Below are 18428 nucleotides of genomic sequence, written 5' to 3'. Positions count from 1 at the left end.
TCTCACTAAAAAGGTGATTTTAAATTATTAACTACGGAGTGGGTTTGAAAACGTTTTACGTGTAGACGCGTGAGTCAAATAACAACACAGATATTAAGTACTTCATATGCAGTGGTTTTGCAATCATGAAAGCTACGAACTTAACGATGTTATGAACCTAGAACTGGGCTTTTGTCAAAAGAGTCAAACTATACTTAAGTTTCCTGTGATAAAAAAACAAAACAAACAAACCATCATTTATATCGATATTTTATCATTTTGGATACCTACATTATAAAATTTACTGTCAAACAATAATAGAATGCTGCTGGTCTACCAGGCGCTCGCCGCGCCGTGTGTTTGCTTGCTTGGCGAAATTGGTCCTGGCATACCTACATATATGTTTATAGTTGTACGGTAACTAAACAATATTTTTGGAAAGTTAATAAATAGTTTGCTCATTTTACTCTAAAAATTTCACGCTATATTTACTACATTATCTCTTTCTCAAATTATTTCAGTCACTAAGCAAACCTCTAAGGTAAAAATTAAACATTTTCTTTAATATTTTTAAAATGGTTATTTTGGGCCTCAGATTTCAAACAATCGAGTATTCACAGAAAATTTAATATGCTTGCAAATGGTATCCACCATGTATCAGAAAAATAGAACCTGAAATATAATGAAAACTCAACGATGGCCGGGCTCCATTTACGTGACGGTGCACAGTACCCATGCTGAACAAAATTCATGATTACTTAGTTATACAACATTATAAAGCAATAAAACTTATATTTTTGGATAGCTCATAAAATTTCCCGTATATTTTGAAAATATTTATTGCGGTAATGTTATAATCTATTGAGTTAGAAGCATGTTTTACCAGTACTTATGTCCATGCACGGTAAAAATCATATATTTTCAATTATTTTGTAAATGACTACAGTTATGACTACGGTTATTAGAAACCAATTATTGTACATTTAACATTCTTTCTAATGGTATCCATCACCAATTGATCAGTAAAATAGAACCCGAGAAACAATGAACAGTTGTGGTCGGTCGCCCGCCATTTACGTGACGGTGCGTAGTGACCCATGCTGAACAAAATTCATCATTACATGGTTATATAATACCATACACCAATAAACCTTATGTTTTTAGAAAGCTAATGAAATTTCTCGTATATTTTGTAATAACATTAATTGCGGTAAAGTTATAATTTATTGAGTTAGACGCATGTTTTGTCAGTACTTATGCCATCCATGCACGGTAAAAAATCATATATTTTAAAATATTTTCTAAACGACTACAGTTATGACTACAGTTATTATGAAGCAATAATAGCACGTTTAATACTCTTTCAAACGACACCTGAAACGAACCGATCGGTCCCATAGGACTCAAGATGTGAACAAATATCAATGCTGGTCGGCCGCCCACATTCCTTCCCTTTTTATCGACACGTCCCCCTCTCCATAAACTAAAACCGGTCAATTCGTATTCTAGAGACCACGAGGAACACATCCATACCAGTTTTAGGTATTTAGAAGAGATGGCTACGAAAATCGTGAAGGAGACGACTTGTGTTTAATTTAACGCCTGACTATATGAACTTTAAAGTAAATATGGGATACTTCATTGCTTAAAGCCTTTGCTATTAATATGATAAGCTACAAAAACATTAGAAAACTAAGGGATTCAAATCGAAGGTCATTGGCGTGGGGGATCCCCTTAAGTAAATTTGTTCCAATTTAAATGAAATTGGGTAAACGTTTGGTTGTTGGCTTTATATTTTACCTAGTCATTTATATATATATTATGATTAGGTGCGATTAAAGGGCTATTATTGAGATAGGAGCTTAGATGGCTAAAAAGCTATTTGTGAGGGGTCTTGCTATTCTGGTCATCTTATTTGCAAGAAAATATGGTCGAGTTTGGTATTCACACATTTATAATATTGTTTTTAAATTTACCATTCTTAAATAATCTTTACCACTCACAACTTTTTTTTTTCAAATCCTTTTATTCAAATTGTCAGTGCGATACTGTACTAAACTAATATGTATGAGTAATTTTAAATCAATGATTAGATCAAGTTATTTTTTTTATTACAATCCGCCTCTAGTGTCGAAAAAGTGACCGAAAAGTAGTTCAAGCAAAGAGAATGACCCAATTACTGACAACAATGGGAATATCCGTTTAGTACGTAAGTGGGGTATCGCTTATGTAATCCGTGACTAAAGGTTAAAGGTACAGACAAAGAGATTGTTTCGATATTAATGCTATTCTAGTCGATATATCGAGTAAGCGAGTCGAACGCTCAGTAGCAGTATAAACAATAAATATGATATGATATCTATTGGTAAATATTTACATTTACAAGTCATCTTATTTACAATTATCTTACGTATAACATTACAATTAATAATAACATTTTATTATATTCCTATATAATTTAGTAGGTACGACGCGATTGAGCCAATGACCCGTGGCCATCGTGGAACTCGTCAATGGTAGGTATAACAAGCCATTTATAGTAGGACGGTTTTTAGTTTGCGGACAAATATTGCATCGCTAGAAGCTTGCTTTATTTCATCGTCGAGTACCGTAAAATGGGGTGAGTAGGGTTCGCGGGGAGAGTTGGGTTATGAATGGGAAGAGAAGGGATGAAAGGGGGTGAGATGGATTTTTAAGCTACTGCTACAAAAATAATGTATTCCAATTTAAAATGGAGCTATAGTAATACTCATAATAAAAAAGAACGATCCAACAATCTTCCAAAATCACCTTTGTATGAAAACCCAACTCACCCCAAATACGAGGGACTACGGGGTGAGGTGGGTTTTCCTGTTTAATGTCAAAGTTATGAAATGAAACTAACCAAAATAAAATAAAAACTAGAATACAAACGTCCGGAACACTTATTATATACACCATTCAGTTTGCATATGTAAAAATAAAATGTTATCTAGGTTTGAATGTTAGTTTTGCACCTACTCACCCCATTTTACGGTATGTTGTACAGTCTGATTCCCATTACATGCATAGAATTCCTAGTTTTCGCGAGGCGACACGCGGGCGCGACCAACTGATTACGCCTGCGCCTGAAATTTATAGATTATCTTGGAACAATTAAAAAGCTGATGGCGGTATTCATAAGCGTCTGTCAAATCTAACAAACCGTTAATAATAGTGTCTCTATCCGTCATTTTGATATTTCTGTTTGTTAGAACGAGACAAAATTTAAAGGTTTGTAAGAGGCTGCTAAGTTTTATGAATTAAAGGGGGTAAGACAACACGTCGTGTTAAACGCGCTCCCGTGCTAATTTAGTACTTAGGTTTTGCTAGCTATAAAAAATATATTGTTTTTAAGGGCAATGAGAAACAGGGCCGGATTTGTCCGGCCGACTCTAAATTCTATGTTAATAAAAAAAAAGCGGCCAAATGCGAGTCGGACTCGCCCATGAAGGGTTCCGTATTTAGGCGATTTATGACGTATAAAAAAAAACTACTTACTAGATCTCGTTCAAACTAATTTTCGGTGGAAGTTTACATGGTAATGTACATCATATATTTTTTTTAGTTTTATCATTCTCTTATTTTAGAAGTTACAGGGGGGGGGACACACATTTTACCACTTTGGAAGTGTCTCTCGCGCAAACTATTCAGTTTAGAAAAAAATTATATTAGAAACCTCAATATCATTTTTGAAGACCTATCCATAGATACCCCACACGTATGGGTTTGATGAAAAAAAAAAATTTTGAGTTTCAGTTTGTACGGATGGGGAACCCCAAAAATTTATTGTTTTTTTTTTCTATTTTTGTGTGAAAATCTTAATGCGGTTCACAGAATACATCTACTTACCAAGTTTCAACAGTATAGTTCTTATAGTTTCGGAGAAAAGTGGCTGTGACATACGGACGGACAGACAGACGGACAGACGGACAGACAGACAGACATGACGAATCTATAAGGGTTCCGTTTTTTGCCATTTGGCTACGGAACCCTAAAAATTAGTACCTATGTGAGCGCGACCGCTTCAATCAGTTTCGACACACACAAAAGTGTGTGGCTGAACAAGGGTTGTTGTAGTCAATCGACGATAGTGTTTGCGAACAAGTAATATTATAGTGTAGGTAGTGACTTCACGCTCTTCATAATACGACGTCTGTTTAATCTGTGGACATCGAGTCCACAGATTAAACAGACGTCGTGCATGCTAGTGAAATAAGGCCACATACCTACCGGTCCATTCTCCCCTGTACTCTAAACCAGGACAGCCCCTCGAACACCCAAGTTTAAACTAAACGGGGAAGCCATAACACTTGCCGCCGTGGAGGGCACTCATGTGTGGAAGGCGAGGTAATGTGTTAGCTGACACACTACATTTGGCGGGAACGTCAACAGCTTTAGTGTTTTTAGTGTTTGAGGGGTCGAGGGGTTACCGTGAACATCGGGATTCAAAGATCGTCTCTCCCTTTCGTTGGAATAAACAACCTATAGAATGGATAGATAGATGGACATGGACTATTCCATTTTTGGGCGGTTTGCCGCCTGCATCCTATTATGAATATTGTCGAGGACTATATAAATATAGGTTCTGTATGATTTATATTTTTTATACCTTTTTGTCTATTATTATTTGTCACTCTATTTTTATGAAACACTTTTGTTTTAGTTGTCATTAAAAGATTGAACTGGAAGCCAGCTTTTTCGTCTCCTCAGCTATCGAATTGGTAAATGTCCTCAATTCCCGGACATATATTAAAGCCGTCCGTAATACGCTTCGTATAATCATTGTGTGGCATCTATCTCGTAAACAACAAATAAATTTGATATATGTACTAAGAAAAATTGACCATGGCCTCCAGTGCCCAAGGCTGGAATCGAACCAGCGTCCTCTGCTCGGCGGCTTTCTTACTGAAGGCTTATGGCGCCCCCTGGCCATCCCTAAGGTAGAACAGTATTGTTCGACCTTCTATCTGGATCATCTCAGGTGATACCGAGTTAGCGAGAGAGATGGCGCTTATTTTGTTCTAATACATATCTTTTTTAATGCTCTTACAGAATAGTAGAATTAGACACAGTGAATGATCATAACTATTGATGCTGACTGTACACACGTTGAATATATTGAATATTGGCAAATACCTAACTCGTCCAATACCCGTTAAAGAATTCAATTCATATTCGGCGCATTTTTGCACTAAAACGAAATTTTAACGAACGAGACAGGTTCGAAAAAGGTTTTTTAGTGTCACAAAAATGTGTGAAATAGTGTTTTCTGTAAATCCTATTATCGATAAAAGCTGTTATTTTATCACTCAAAGCGGGATTTAATGTGTTAGTATTGAACGAGTCTGATAGAGCCCTAAGTGTAAAAATATAAATTATTTATTTAAGTTCATTTTGGGCTCTCTAAATAATGCGATCTCGTAGTAAGAAGGTAAGAGATTAGGGTTTTATTATAGTGGCTATGATTTTATTTAGTTGCCTTTTAGGTTTATTTATTTTAGGATATTTTGAATTTAGATTTTTATTTCATTCGAAATTCTAAACTTTTTATCAATTAAATCGCCAGCATCCTTGGTACAATGCCTCAAGGGCCTATTTTAGATTTAAGCTAGTTTTTAATTTATTTTAATAATACCACTGTATTATATATTTTTTGTAAATAAATGATTAAAACTACATGTAGGTATTTTACAAAGTACAGTCTTCATCAGATAATATATATAAAATGAAAACCTATCCTAAGCGGAGTAATTACAAAGGCAACCTCATGTAGAAACACAAAAGTACCTAATAGAAAGTAGGTAATACATTTAGCTTATAAATAGGTTTTTGTAATTGGGACAAAGTAGTAATTAATTGGCGCGAGAGAGAATAATTATCGGGTTTGGGATTATCCGGCGGCCCGTCTTCTCACGGGTCTGGAAATAATTGCGAGTTTCGTAAAAGAAAATATTTTCTGGTGAGTATTTTCTAGTATTTGCTTTTATTTTAGATAGAATAGACCTCTAAAATGCTGAATTTTTACAAGCTTTTACTTAACTTGCATTGTATTTTATAATCTTACACAGTTCTCTTCTCACCATGAGGAAGTGCGAGCTATAAAATCGCTGTCAGTTTTTGGCTCCTCTACACGATGGGCCAGCGCCGGCCACTCCAAGGGACGCATTTATGCGTTAGAGGGAGCAAGTGATATTGCTATCTCATTCTACCGCATGGCTGCGTCCCTTAGAGTGGCCGGCGCTGGCCCATCGTGTATAGGAGCCATTTGATGCTTGCAATCGGGTTGGCAACGATTTAATTGCTTACATTTCAGCATTGTAAGCTCAGCGTAAGATAACAACGCATTATCACCGAATTACCAAGTATCACCAATAAGCCAAGGTTTTCCCTAGCTATGCCTATCTATGTATGTATATTTGTACGGGTCAAATCTTGCATGTTAAATTTGAGCCACTTCCCGATTTCCGATGAAGCTGAAAATTTGCATACGTATGTGTAAATTTGTAGTCGGGTGACAATGCAATATTATAGTACCATGGAGCTGATCTGAATTTTTCCGGTGGGAAAAATCCTAAATGTTATCTTTTTTTCTTTGTTTTCCTTAGCTTATTTAAACCATACAACTTTAGGAAAAATAACTAAGTAAAATACGGTATTGTCAAAAAAAAATCAAAAAAGGTTTATTGTTTAGTACAAGTTTTACATAAAAGAAATGTCTGGCGGAACCCAAACTAGGCTGAGCCTGTATCATGGGGCCCTTGAGTGCAAAGCAAGTTTGACATTAAGATTATCATGCTACACTTATTACTTACACTTAACAAAGAGCATTAACTATAATATTTATAAACTAATAAAATTTATAAAATAATAATTGTGATTTTCAAAAGTCACTAAAACGAAATCAAATAATCAAAACAACAGATTTGCTCAAAAAACCTGCTAAAGAGCGTTGCATCTCTTTATTTCGTGATTAGTTTCGTTCCGTTCGTTTCGTTCTTTATCTCGACCATTCCCCATACAAAACGGAGAACGTTCTCGAGAACGGCACAACCATGGGCTTAACCAAATGAGCTTTAACAATGTGGAAGACACTTCCAACCGTTTAAAAACTCACAGTAAACAAATACTTATACCCATTAAGTATGCAAGCGGCACCAGCAAACTTCTTAACCGCGTATCCTTTTAAAACTTTAAAATCCACTGAATGGGCCCCAAAGTTGCACTCTATAGTCCTTGTACGTGACCCATTAAGTGTGCAAATATCTTTTTAAATCTCCGAGACGTGACAGTAGCGAACGCATTTGCAAATTAAATGTGGCACTTAAGCATTGTAAGATAATGGTTCAGTGTTTCCGATTGAATTACTGGTACGACTTGAACAGTAGTTGGATTCTTTAGGGTTCCGTACCAGAAAGGTAAAAACGGGACCCTATTACTAAGACTTCACTGTCTGTCTGTCTGTCACCAGAATGTATCTCATGAACCGTGATAGCTAGACAGTTGAAATTTTCACAGATTATGTGTTTCAGTTGTCGCTATAACAACAAATACTGAAAACAAAATAAAATCAAAATTAAACTGATTTCTTGCCGTTTTTTGCGTAACGCGGCGTACGCGATTGCGTTAAGTGTGATTTTGTATGGAATTTTGTGTTTACAAAACGTCCCGTCCCGCTTGGCACGCTGTGCAAAATCCCATACAAAAATAGACATAACGCAAACGCGAACGCTCGTCACGCTATCGAATGAAATTTACACTCTGGGTTAGATTAACGCCTTAAATTACAATAACAAGCGCCCTCTAGGGCCTAAACCGCTAGTTATTCCGTTTTTACCGTATAACGAGATGATTCAGATTCTGTCGCCGCTAACCGCTAAGTTATTACTTACTGGCCTCTTGTCACCCTTCCCGGGTTTCACGGGTTTTTGTTTCGAACGCGTGGGGTCAGTTAGGGCTTGACCCGAGCGTACAAGGTATAGGCGAAAGCGTTTTGCTTCGCGCGGTATTTCCGGACCGATACGAGTCATACGAGTGATATATACCACCTTCAAACCTTCAAGAAAAGAACGTAGGTAAGTATAGTGTAGTGTAGTGTCTTATTTTTCTGTTTTTAACACATTCATTGCCACCCAGCCAAACAAGACATCCGCGCCAGGCCACAAAAATTTCGTCATATAAGCTGTAGTACCGTAAAACGGGGTGAGTAGGTTTCGCGGGGAGAGGTGGGTTATGAATGGGGAGAGAAGGTTTGAGAGGGGGGTGAGAAGGGATTTTAAGGCTACTGATACAAAAATAATGTATTCCAATTTAAAATGGAGCTACAGTAATACGCATAATTAAAAAAAATCGATCCAACAATCTTCCAAAATCACCTTTGTATGAAAACCCCTCTCACCCCAAATACGAGGCACTACGGGGTGAGGTGGGTTTTCCTCTTTATCGTCAAAGTTATGAAATGGAACTACCCAAAATAAAATAAAAACTAAAATACAAACGTCCGGAACACTTATTATATACACCATTCAGTTTTCATATGTATTAATAAAATATTATCGAGGTTTGAATTTCAGTTTTGACCCTACTCACCCCATTTTACGGTACAACGATGCCGACTATCGGGTCGTCCCGCCTGGGAACGAAATCATAAAATACCCGATAGTCGGGTTTTCGGCACTGAATGTGTTAATTTGTAGGTACATAATTTTATCATGTTTTGCTGTTTTAATAATTTTCTCTTTATTCTATTTCTTTCATCTTATTGTTCTGTGAATATTTGCTATATGGAATAAATTTCTTCTTCTTTTTCTTCTCACTAGGTACTCATATCTTACATTCCGGCAACGCACTTGCAACTTTGTGTTTCAGGTGTCCATGAGCGACGGTTAATTGCTTACCATCAGGCGATTCGTCTGCTCGTTTGCCTGCTATATATTTTTGTATGGACGATCACGTGCTACGAGTATACTTCCCTCTTCAACGGTAGCGATGGCGTCAACTCAAACGCAGTACATCTCGCAGTACCTATGTATATCAGCACGAGAGAGATGCATTGTGAGTTAGTTCACGCAATCGCTAGCGAATATGTTAGTGTTAAACTCGTGGTAAGGATTAAAGATCGTATCAAACCCTATTCAAAATCATAACACCTTGTTAACCTTTTCCAAGCCGTGTCAAACACAAATGCTGTCACTCAGACGCCACATCATTGAAGTGTCAAAACTGAAGTTGAACTTTATGTATATGCACGTAGGTCGATGTTGCTCTGTGGTCTATGACCGATTAATCGGTCTTTGGCGTTGAACCTACGGTGCGGATATATCGGTCATTGGCGTCCATACGAAATAATCAAAATACCTTACCTACGTATAGGTAGGTACCGACTTGTTAACACAGGACCACATCGCACTCCGCCCTTATTTGCCCCCCGTTTTGAGTAGGGTCCGACGGGGAGCGCTGGGACTCCACTATGTTAAAGTATCTTGTTTTCGTCTCGTAATAAAACATTATAAACATTATATTTTAGTTAGAACATAACATAGTATATTGTGATAGTAGTACAGACATACAGACACATAGCTTTTGACAAGGGAGCTCTATATCACTTTGAACATTAAGCATATGTATACTCTTGGTATCGACTATTTCTGATTTAATAACACAAATATTTTTGAAAAATGCAATGAAGGGTTCCGTGCTACCATATAGGAATTAAAGTCATGAAATTTCTACTTAGTAAATTCTAGGAACATATATGTACCTACTTTTATACCCAATGTACAGTTAGCTGCAGAGAAAAGGTACCAACGCCTGTATAGAAGTTTGTATGCAGGGGTGGACTGTTTGTACCCACGTTTGTACCTAATAAATTACTAATATTGATCCTCAAATTAACTATTGATATGGCGAAATTAGATTTAGGTACCAGGTAAGTACTTTCATAACATTATTTCCTCGTAAAATCCTCAGAAATTTATATTATGTGCGCTTAAATGAAAGAAAGAGACATCAAATCATTTTGTATACGCTTCTATTTTTTTAGGTAAATAACAAATTAATGCACTGCACCAATCTGCCAAAGAAAAGCACAGAGTCACAGACTAACTGCAATGGCACTGCGATATTTATAAACTGTTCTTTCTAACGCCAAAGGCTAAGGTTTTTTTTTTACGTTTTATCGAACGGCACCGGATGCTTTCAAAATAGACGGCGCGAGTCCCCAGAGAGTTGCAAAAAGAAACGCAACGGGCGGTTTACGCTAAAGAACAAAAGAACATCGGGCAATATGTTTTTGAGGTTTAACTGTTCATTTTATACATACACGAACACAGAATAAGCAATAATATTTCATACAGAATGGCCACGCTTCACCCCGCGGCGGCAGATTGACTACAGATTGACATAATCTCAGTTTGATCAGAGGGCCTACCGCGAACACCGAAGTTCGCAAATTACGGGCATCTCTCTCTTTTACTCCAATTAAGACGTAATTACAGTGAGAGAGAAAGATGCCCGCAATTTGCGAACTTCGGTGCAAAAATACGCTGATATAAAATATTACGAATAATTTCCTTACTTGCACATCTCTTACAAAATATTTTTTAACCCATTAAATTCCCGTCAGCTTTTATAAATTCAGTTTTTGCCGTCGATTGACTCGATGAAACGCAGTCAAATCGTGGCTCAACAAAAACGACCCGAGAGCTGTTTCTAATATATCCCCTCAAAAAGGATAGCTTTTGGATTCCCAACGGTTGACGTAGATTACCTCCAGCAGACGCTGCATCAAAGGCAGGGACAAACTGAGCCCATTACTCGTACGCAACACGCAACGTATGTAAGACGTTATGGCAACGTGACAAGTATGTTTCAAGCATATACATTTCAGAAACGTAAAGAGTGTACCTAAACGTTGATTCAATTGAAATACATGTTGCCCCCTCTTTAACGCATAAGTCACATCAAGCGTTATCTTTTTCATTTTCACTTACTAAACTGCTCCGTAATACCGGCTCGGATGGAGTAGTCGTGAACCGCGCGCCCGATCAATTCAGTAAATTACCAACCACTGCTAATGCGCATTACTTTGGTAATGAGTCTAATATGCTCTATCTACAGACAAGTGATCTGTGCAGCTTACCGAGTTAAAAGAGCATTGTATCCAGTTCTTTGATTCGAGGGCTTCGAGCGCTCAATCAGAAATGGATTTACAAGGGAATGGGTATAAAACGGAATAAGGACTTTTCTTAGTGCTTTAAGTGGTGGGTATGGATTAAAAAAAACCCCTCTTTAAAACCGGCCGAAAACATGTCACATCACGTAATATTGCAGAAATTGGGACCGCAGTGGCCGGGTAGCCTAAAGGTCCAAGGTGCCTAGCCAAGATTTGGCGTGGTGGTTTGATGAACGATTGGTCGTTTGCGCTACGAGCCTACTTAACTATCAAGTATCAACGAAGCGCTATATGTGTCTGTCTAACGCACTAGGTTATATGTAGAGTGGCAGCGAGACAGAAAGTATTTGTCGTAGCGTAAATGATTGGCATTTTGGCTAGGCACCCTGGGCGAGCCACGTAAGGGGTTGTGCACAAATCACGCGAGGTGTTTTCGGCTACTTTTTGAGGGATTTATGTTTAACGAGACCGAGAAAAAGTATCTAATCATGATGTGGTAGGTATTTTTTCTTAGTTTCGTTCACTGTAGAAAAATACACGTGAGGTCTTCTTATACCACTCGCCTTTTTTGACCTCTCTTAAACAACGGTTCCATAAAATACTATTCCTTTGGTTCTACTTTAACCCACCTTTGTAACAGACTTTGAGGCAATTATTTACATATTCGACTATACCTATGTACCGTGACCTGTAATATTATGTTGATCTTCGAAGGCCTCAAAAGTGCCGCTTAGTGGTGACAGATCTACAAATAAGATCGTGTCAGATTTTATTTATGCTAATTTTTGCGGCCTTAGTTGTGTAACATATTATTGCCGGTTACTATACTAAAGAGCAGTGAAAGTTGAAATATATTGGTGGTATTTCCGGACCGATTCGACCCTCGAGGAAGAGCGTACTCCCATCTTAAATTTCGGCAACGCACTTGCAACCCCTTTGGTGTTGCGGGTGTCCATGGGCAACGGTAATTGCTTACAACTTACAATCACTCCTTTGCCTCCTATATCATAGAAAAACATAAAAATGAGATATCTGGGGGCACGGCCGTGCCCCCGCCAAGACAAGACAAAGGGCAAAAGGCAGTGCATATTTTTTCTCGGCACGTTTCGTCGTATTTTCGAACCCTCGTAGTTTCTTGTTCAACCCTCCAACTGCAAGTTCGATAAATGCAAGTGACGCCATTTTGAATGAAAGAAAATGTCCTTGTTCGAACTCTGGCCAGACGGATGGGTGTTTCGACCCTGGGCCGACCCCAGTCAATGACCTGGGGCCAAGGGTTTGAATTAGCAAATTTGTAACCGTTTGGTTTTTTTAACGTCCTTAGGTTCACGGTCCTATACCTAGAACTTTTTATTTTATTTTATTTATCAGGACTTGGCTTATTCGGTTCGATGAGATTTAAACAATTTGCAAGTTGAATAGTGACTAGGGGTTGTTTCAATTAGCAAATTGCTAACCATTGGTTTTGTTTTCAGTAAATCTTGATAATGTTATTGGGTCAATCTGTCTCCGCTGCGTGGGTGGCGGTTGTGTGAAGTGTTTAAGTAAATGTCATAATTTCATAGAATTGAATATTTAAAATAACACGTAAATTTTCTACAACGTAAAAAAAAAGATACCTTGGTTAACTGTACCTACTAAAAAAAAATCTACCTTAATGTAAAAATTATAAAAAAAAACTGGCCAAGTGCGAGTCGGACTCGCGCACGGAGGGTTCCGCACCATCAACAAAAAATAGAGCAAAACAAGCAAAAAAAACAAGAAAAAAAAAACGGTCACCCATCCAAGTACTGACCCCGCCCGACGTTGCTTAACTTCGGTCAAAAATCACGTTTGTTGTATGGGAGCCTCACTTAAATATTTATTTTATTCTGTTTTTAGTATTTGTTGTTATAGCGGCAACAGAAATACATCATCTGTGAAAATTTCAACTGTCTAGCTATCACAGTTCGTGAGATACAGCCTGGTGACAGACGGACGGACGGACGGACGGACAGCGGAGTCTTAGTAATAGGGTCCCGTTTTTACCCTTTGGGTACGGAACCCTAAAAACAGTAGGTAGGTATAGGTTTTTCAGGTAAGAAATTTATTATTTTTTAACTCACATCACAGACATTTTTTTTCATCATATTTTTCAGATGTTTAGAAATAGAAATATATTTATTTGCCATTAAATGTGGTATACAATGGTGTTACATTATTATTTATAGAGCCATACACATTTAGGCTTTAAAAAGCCATGCAAAGTGAAATTATACTAAATTTAAGTTTAATTTACATTATTATTTTTAAACAAAAACATGCATTATTAAACTAGTTATAAAAAACTATTAAGTCTTAAAATTCTAAAATTATGAAGTTCTAAAATTATGAAGATACAGTTTTATCTAAAAATTCATTCAGACTGTAGTAACACTTGTCAACAAGGAAAGAGTACAGTTTGTTTTTAAAATTTTTAAGCGGTAGCTGTTTAAGCTCATCAGGCAGTCTGTTAAATATTTTAACGCACATTGCGTAACAGCTTTTATTTTTCATGACTGTATGCATATTAGGGAGTACTAGTCTGTCAGGATATCTAGTGTTAAAATGTGTTATATCTCTTTTCATGACGAACATATCGGGGTGCAATTTAACAAATACACAAACTTCATATATATAAATCGAGTGCACCGTTAACAATTTCAACTTAATAAAAGAACTTACACATGATGTTCTTTGAGGCCAGTTTTGAGGGATGTTACATAATGCTCTAATGCATTGTTTTTGTGCTATAAAGGCCTGATTTATACATGATGAATTTCCCCAAATCAATATACCGTACCTTAAATTGGATACAACATAAGCATGATATGCCATTATAGCAGTTTTCATATCAGTTATGCGTGTCAATCGCCATAAAACATATACAAATCTATTAATTTTTGAGCATACCTTATTCACATGCGTTTTCCAAGTACATCGATCATCTAAAGCAAACCCTAAAAACGTAGTGGTATCACATTCTATGAGAGTGTGTCCATTATAGGCTATATGCAGTTTATCCTTCTTTCCTTTTCTATTAATAAATTGAATGTACTTTGTTTTATCAATATTAAGTTGTAAATTATTATTATTTAACCATTTAATTATGTCAGCAATAGCAGTATTAATAATATTCTCATAATTTTCATTATCTCTATCGCAAATAACGATTGAGATATCGTCCGCAAATAAGGTACAACTGTGACTTGTAATTAGAGGCAGATCGTTAATGTATAAAAGGAACAATAAAGGTCCAAGTATAGTCCCTTGAGGTACGCCAACCCTATTACATAACATGTTTGATCTATAATTCTGTTGCATTTTCTCATCGTCTACACCTACTATTTCTACTATTTGGCGTCGATTGCTGAGATAGCTCTCAATCCACGAGTTTATCAGTCCTCTCATGCCATAGGCTTCACATTTCCTTAATAATAACTTGTGCGATACATGGTCAAAGGCTTTGCTCATGTCAAAGAATATGGCAACAGTTTTGTGACCCTTATCTACATTATTAACTATCTTGTTTATTAAATTAAACGTGGCCAATGTGGTGGATTTGCCTTTTTGGAAGCCATTTTGCTGGTCACTTATTATTTCACTTGTTTTAATAAAAGACAACAGCCTTGTATACATTGCTTTCTCTAAGATTTTAGCGAAAATTGGTATAAGCGTAATTGGTCTATAGTTTCCAGGAAAGTTATTGTCTCCTGCTTTAAAAATAGGTTTAACAATGGAAATCTTTAACTTGTCAGGAAACACTGCCTGTTGAAAGGACATGTTGATTAAATGTGAAAGTACAGGGGCAATAATGTCGCTAGTTGACTTAACTATATGTGTAGGGATGTCATCATATCCAACCGAACGGGTGTTTCTCAGTTTATTTATTATATTTACTACTTCTATTGGGTCAATGGGGAAAATGAACATGTTTGAATTGTTGAATTGAAGAGAATGGTCATATTGACTAACCTTATTATTAAAATTAAAATTATTATGAGTGGTGTCGATGAAAAAATTATTAAATATATTTGCAATGTCACTTGGTTTATCTATGATTTGATTATTATATGTAATTTTGTCAATCAGTTTATTCCTCTTATTCACTTTACCTGTGTCTTTATTTATAATTTCCCAGCTAGTTTTCGAGATATTCCTAGCATTATTCAGCCTTGCCTTATTATTTAACTTTCTAGATGTTAATATACACTTTTTTAACAATTTATTGTATTTGTTATAATTCAATTTATTTTCCGATGTCTTATCTTTGTAAAACTTATAACTTAGTTGTCGTTTAGTCTTTATAGCATATCTCAAACCCTTAGTAATCCATTTAGTACAATGCCGTGTTTTTTTAACTCTGACTTTACAAATAGGAAAACACAAATTAAAGAATAACGTATACTCATCATAAAATTTGTTAAAAGCAACATTAGCATCCGGTTCAGAGTACACGTCATTCCATGATAGACATGTTAAAGTGTGATGAAACTTTTCCACGAGTTCATGGCTAAAGTCTCTTTTCTTGACATATTCATATGGGGAGGGAATATATTTTCCAGGCTTCAGTATTCGAAGTATTTGCCCTGTGTTATGATCAGATAGATCTAATGGAAGCACTTCACCTACTGCATCCGAAACATTTGATAATATCTGATCAATGCAGGCATTCTGTCTTGTAGGCAAATTGATAAGGGCTTTAAAATTGTAATTTTTGATGAGGTTGTTAAATTCATCTAATTGGTGAGACGGCTTCAAAAAATCAATATTAAAATCGCCCGCTATGATTATTTGTTTTCTTGTTTTTGTTATAACAATTTTTAATAGAGCGTCCAATTTACTTAAAAATGAAATATAACTACAATTCGGAATTCTATAAATACAAATTACGATACAATTGAGATGTTTAATTTCTACTCCACAAACTTCAAAGTAAAATTCGGTTTTTATTTCATTAAGAAAGTTAAGAGGCTTCGTTTCCAAATGATTTCTACACAAGATGCAAGTTCCTCCTCTTCGTTTTGACCTTGTGAAATATGCTGCTAATTCAAAACCCTCAATGTTAACATTTGCTTCGTCTCCTGTTCGGACGAATGTCTCAGACAAGCATATTACATCTACATATGTACTATTGTAGGCATACATGTCGTTTAAAGCTAATTCAAGCAAATCTTTTTTGGCCAATAGACCTGCAATGTTTTGATGCAATATTACAAGGGTGTTAAATTTACAGTTCAATTCCTCCGAGTCGAGATGTTTAGGCTCGAAAAAAACTATTATCAGTTTGAGTACTATTAGATACATATTTCGTTTGCAGAAGTGGTGTACCTAATTTTTGACAATGTAATTCATCTTCCTCAGTTACATGGTAGCTGTTATGATATTCCTTATGATTATAACAATCTATTGTCAACATTTTTGCCTTTAAGTCCCTAAATATAACTCTCATTGCAGTATTATTTATCATACCTGATCGACTATTAAACATTTTATATGTGTAATCTAGATTTTTATTGCTGTCCAACAAGTAAGCGTATTCATACCTACAGATATCCCTACCCAGGATCTTATTGAATAATTCAATTCGCTTGTTGAATATTCCTGAATTATGCAGTCGGAAATTCGGTGAGCATATAATTACATTCGTATGATTAATTTTTTCTAGCTTTGATCTTATAAAACTAACAATTTTGTGGTAGTCCATAGTGTTTTGAAAATCAGCTTCACCAATCAGTATTACTACGTAGTCTTCCATTGAAAAGTCTTGTGCTTTTAATTCAACGTCGTTTAGTAGCTGGCGTATTCCGGCGCTTGTGTTGATGTAGTGACAAATTTTATAGCTTTCAAAAAAAGCGAGCGCAGTTTGAAGTAGCTTGTTAGTGTTGTTACTACTAATAATACATAATTTTCTCTCATATACTTCAGGAGCGTTGCATGTGATTTCTTTGTTTTCCGTTACATTTTCTGTAGTATTTCTAATTATTGTGTCGCTATAAGTGTTTGGCGAATTCGGTTCCAATACTATGGGCATGTCATTGAATGGCTCATCAATGTGGTTTTCTTGTTCCTTAAGTGAGGAACGAGCTGGTGAAAGAAACTGCGGTGTGTCATCATCACTGTCAATGACATCTTCCTTATTTCGCGTTATTTAGGTAGGTGAACATTAAATAAATGTCATATACTAACATATATGTCATATATATGTCATATATATGTCATATATATATGTAATATATATGACATATATTGTCATATAATGTTAGGTAAGTAGATGTTTCAGAAGACTAGTCAAAATACAACTAGATAAAGTACCTACAGATAGGTAGGTAAAACCATTTTTATGTTTCGTATATTTTATAAGTATGTTTACATTTCTATTGAAAACTATATGAATAAGTATTTTTAACTAAAACCACTGTTGATTTTACATTAAGTATAAATATCCGCATATTAATATTCACTTCCCAGCTGTGCTAAACATTTTACGGTTAATTCACAAAATCAAATTTTATCATTATATTTTTTAAGAAGCTAATTGGTTCGTGGAAAACGGTCAACGTTCTAATTATATCAAATTTGTTTATAATTAAATTAATATTTGCCACGGACAACCTCGGCAACCTTTGATCGTCAAAATAACACTAAACAAGCGCCAATACCAAATTAACGATTAAACAAACCCCTAAAAATCCTGATACATCTACTCCAATTACGGGAAACTCACCAATATAGCAAAAATCCCAGTGAAAAGCTCCACAAACTGCCACTCAAACCATTTATTTCACTGTCACTGAACCGCGTACTATTTTCGTAATACCGAAGTTCGCTCGACAGACCGCGAAACACACGCGTTCCACCCGAACGCCGGGAGTCAACTGACGTACTCTACTCCAACCCTCCCGCGTTCCAGATGTTTTGAATTTCGAATTAAGGAGGGATTTGATTGAGTTTGATTTATGACAGGTGACGGGAATTTGGAATTGTTTATCGTTTGTTTTTTACGCTTCCTTACGGTTTCTGAAAACGTTACTTGAGTTCCAACGTCTTACCGTTTCCTGACAAAACAAGCATACAGTGGGTAAGCGGTTTAAGTAGAGTCGCCATCAGTTATATCGGCTAAGGCGCTCACAAAATATCTGAACACGCCTCTATTAAATTGTCAGGGTGAGAGTGCGTGTGAACACCTTTGCCGCTCCGATATATCTGATTCTGATGGCGACTGTACCGTAATTTAAAG

The 18428-nt window shown here is 36.2% G+C and overlaps 1 protein-coding gene across 2 annotated transcripts in view; it reads right to left on the bottom strand.

The window, feature by feature from the left end:
- Window positions 1–18069, bottom strand: part of LOC134649957 (glutamate receptor-interacting protein 2) — a 447504-nt gene extending 429435 nt beyond the window's left edge. For both annotated transcript variants that reach the window (XM_063504759.1, XM_063504760.1), the window contains exon 1: window positions 17916–18069. The gene's annotated coding sequence lies outside the window, so the exon portion shown is untranslated. The remainder of the gene's footprint in view (window positions 1–17915) is intronic.
- Window positions 18070–18428: the final 359 nt, after the last annotated feature.

This window comes from Cydia amplana, chromosome 8 (genome assembly GCF_948474715.1).
Source record: "Cydia amplana chromosome 8, ilCydAmpl1.1, whole genome shotgun sequence".
NCBI lineage: Eukaryota > Metazoa > Arthropoda > Insecta > Lepidoptera > Tortricidae > Cydia > Cydia amplana.
Note: the sequence above shows the minus strand (reverse complement) of the source record. Positions and strands in the feature narration are given on the sequence as shown.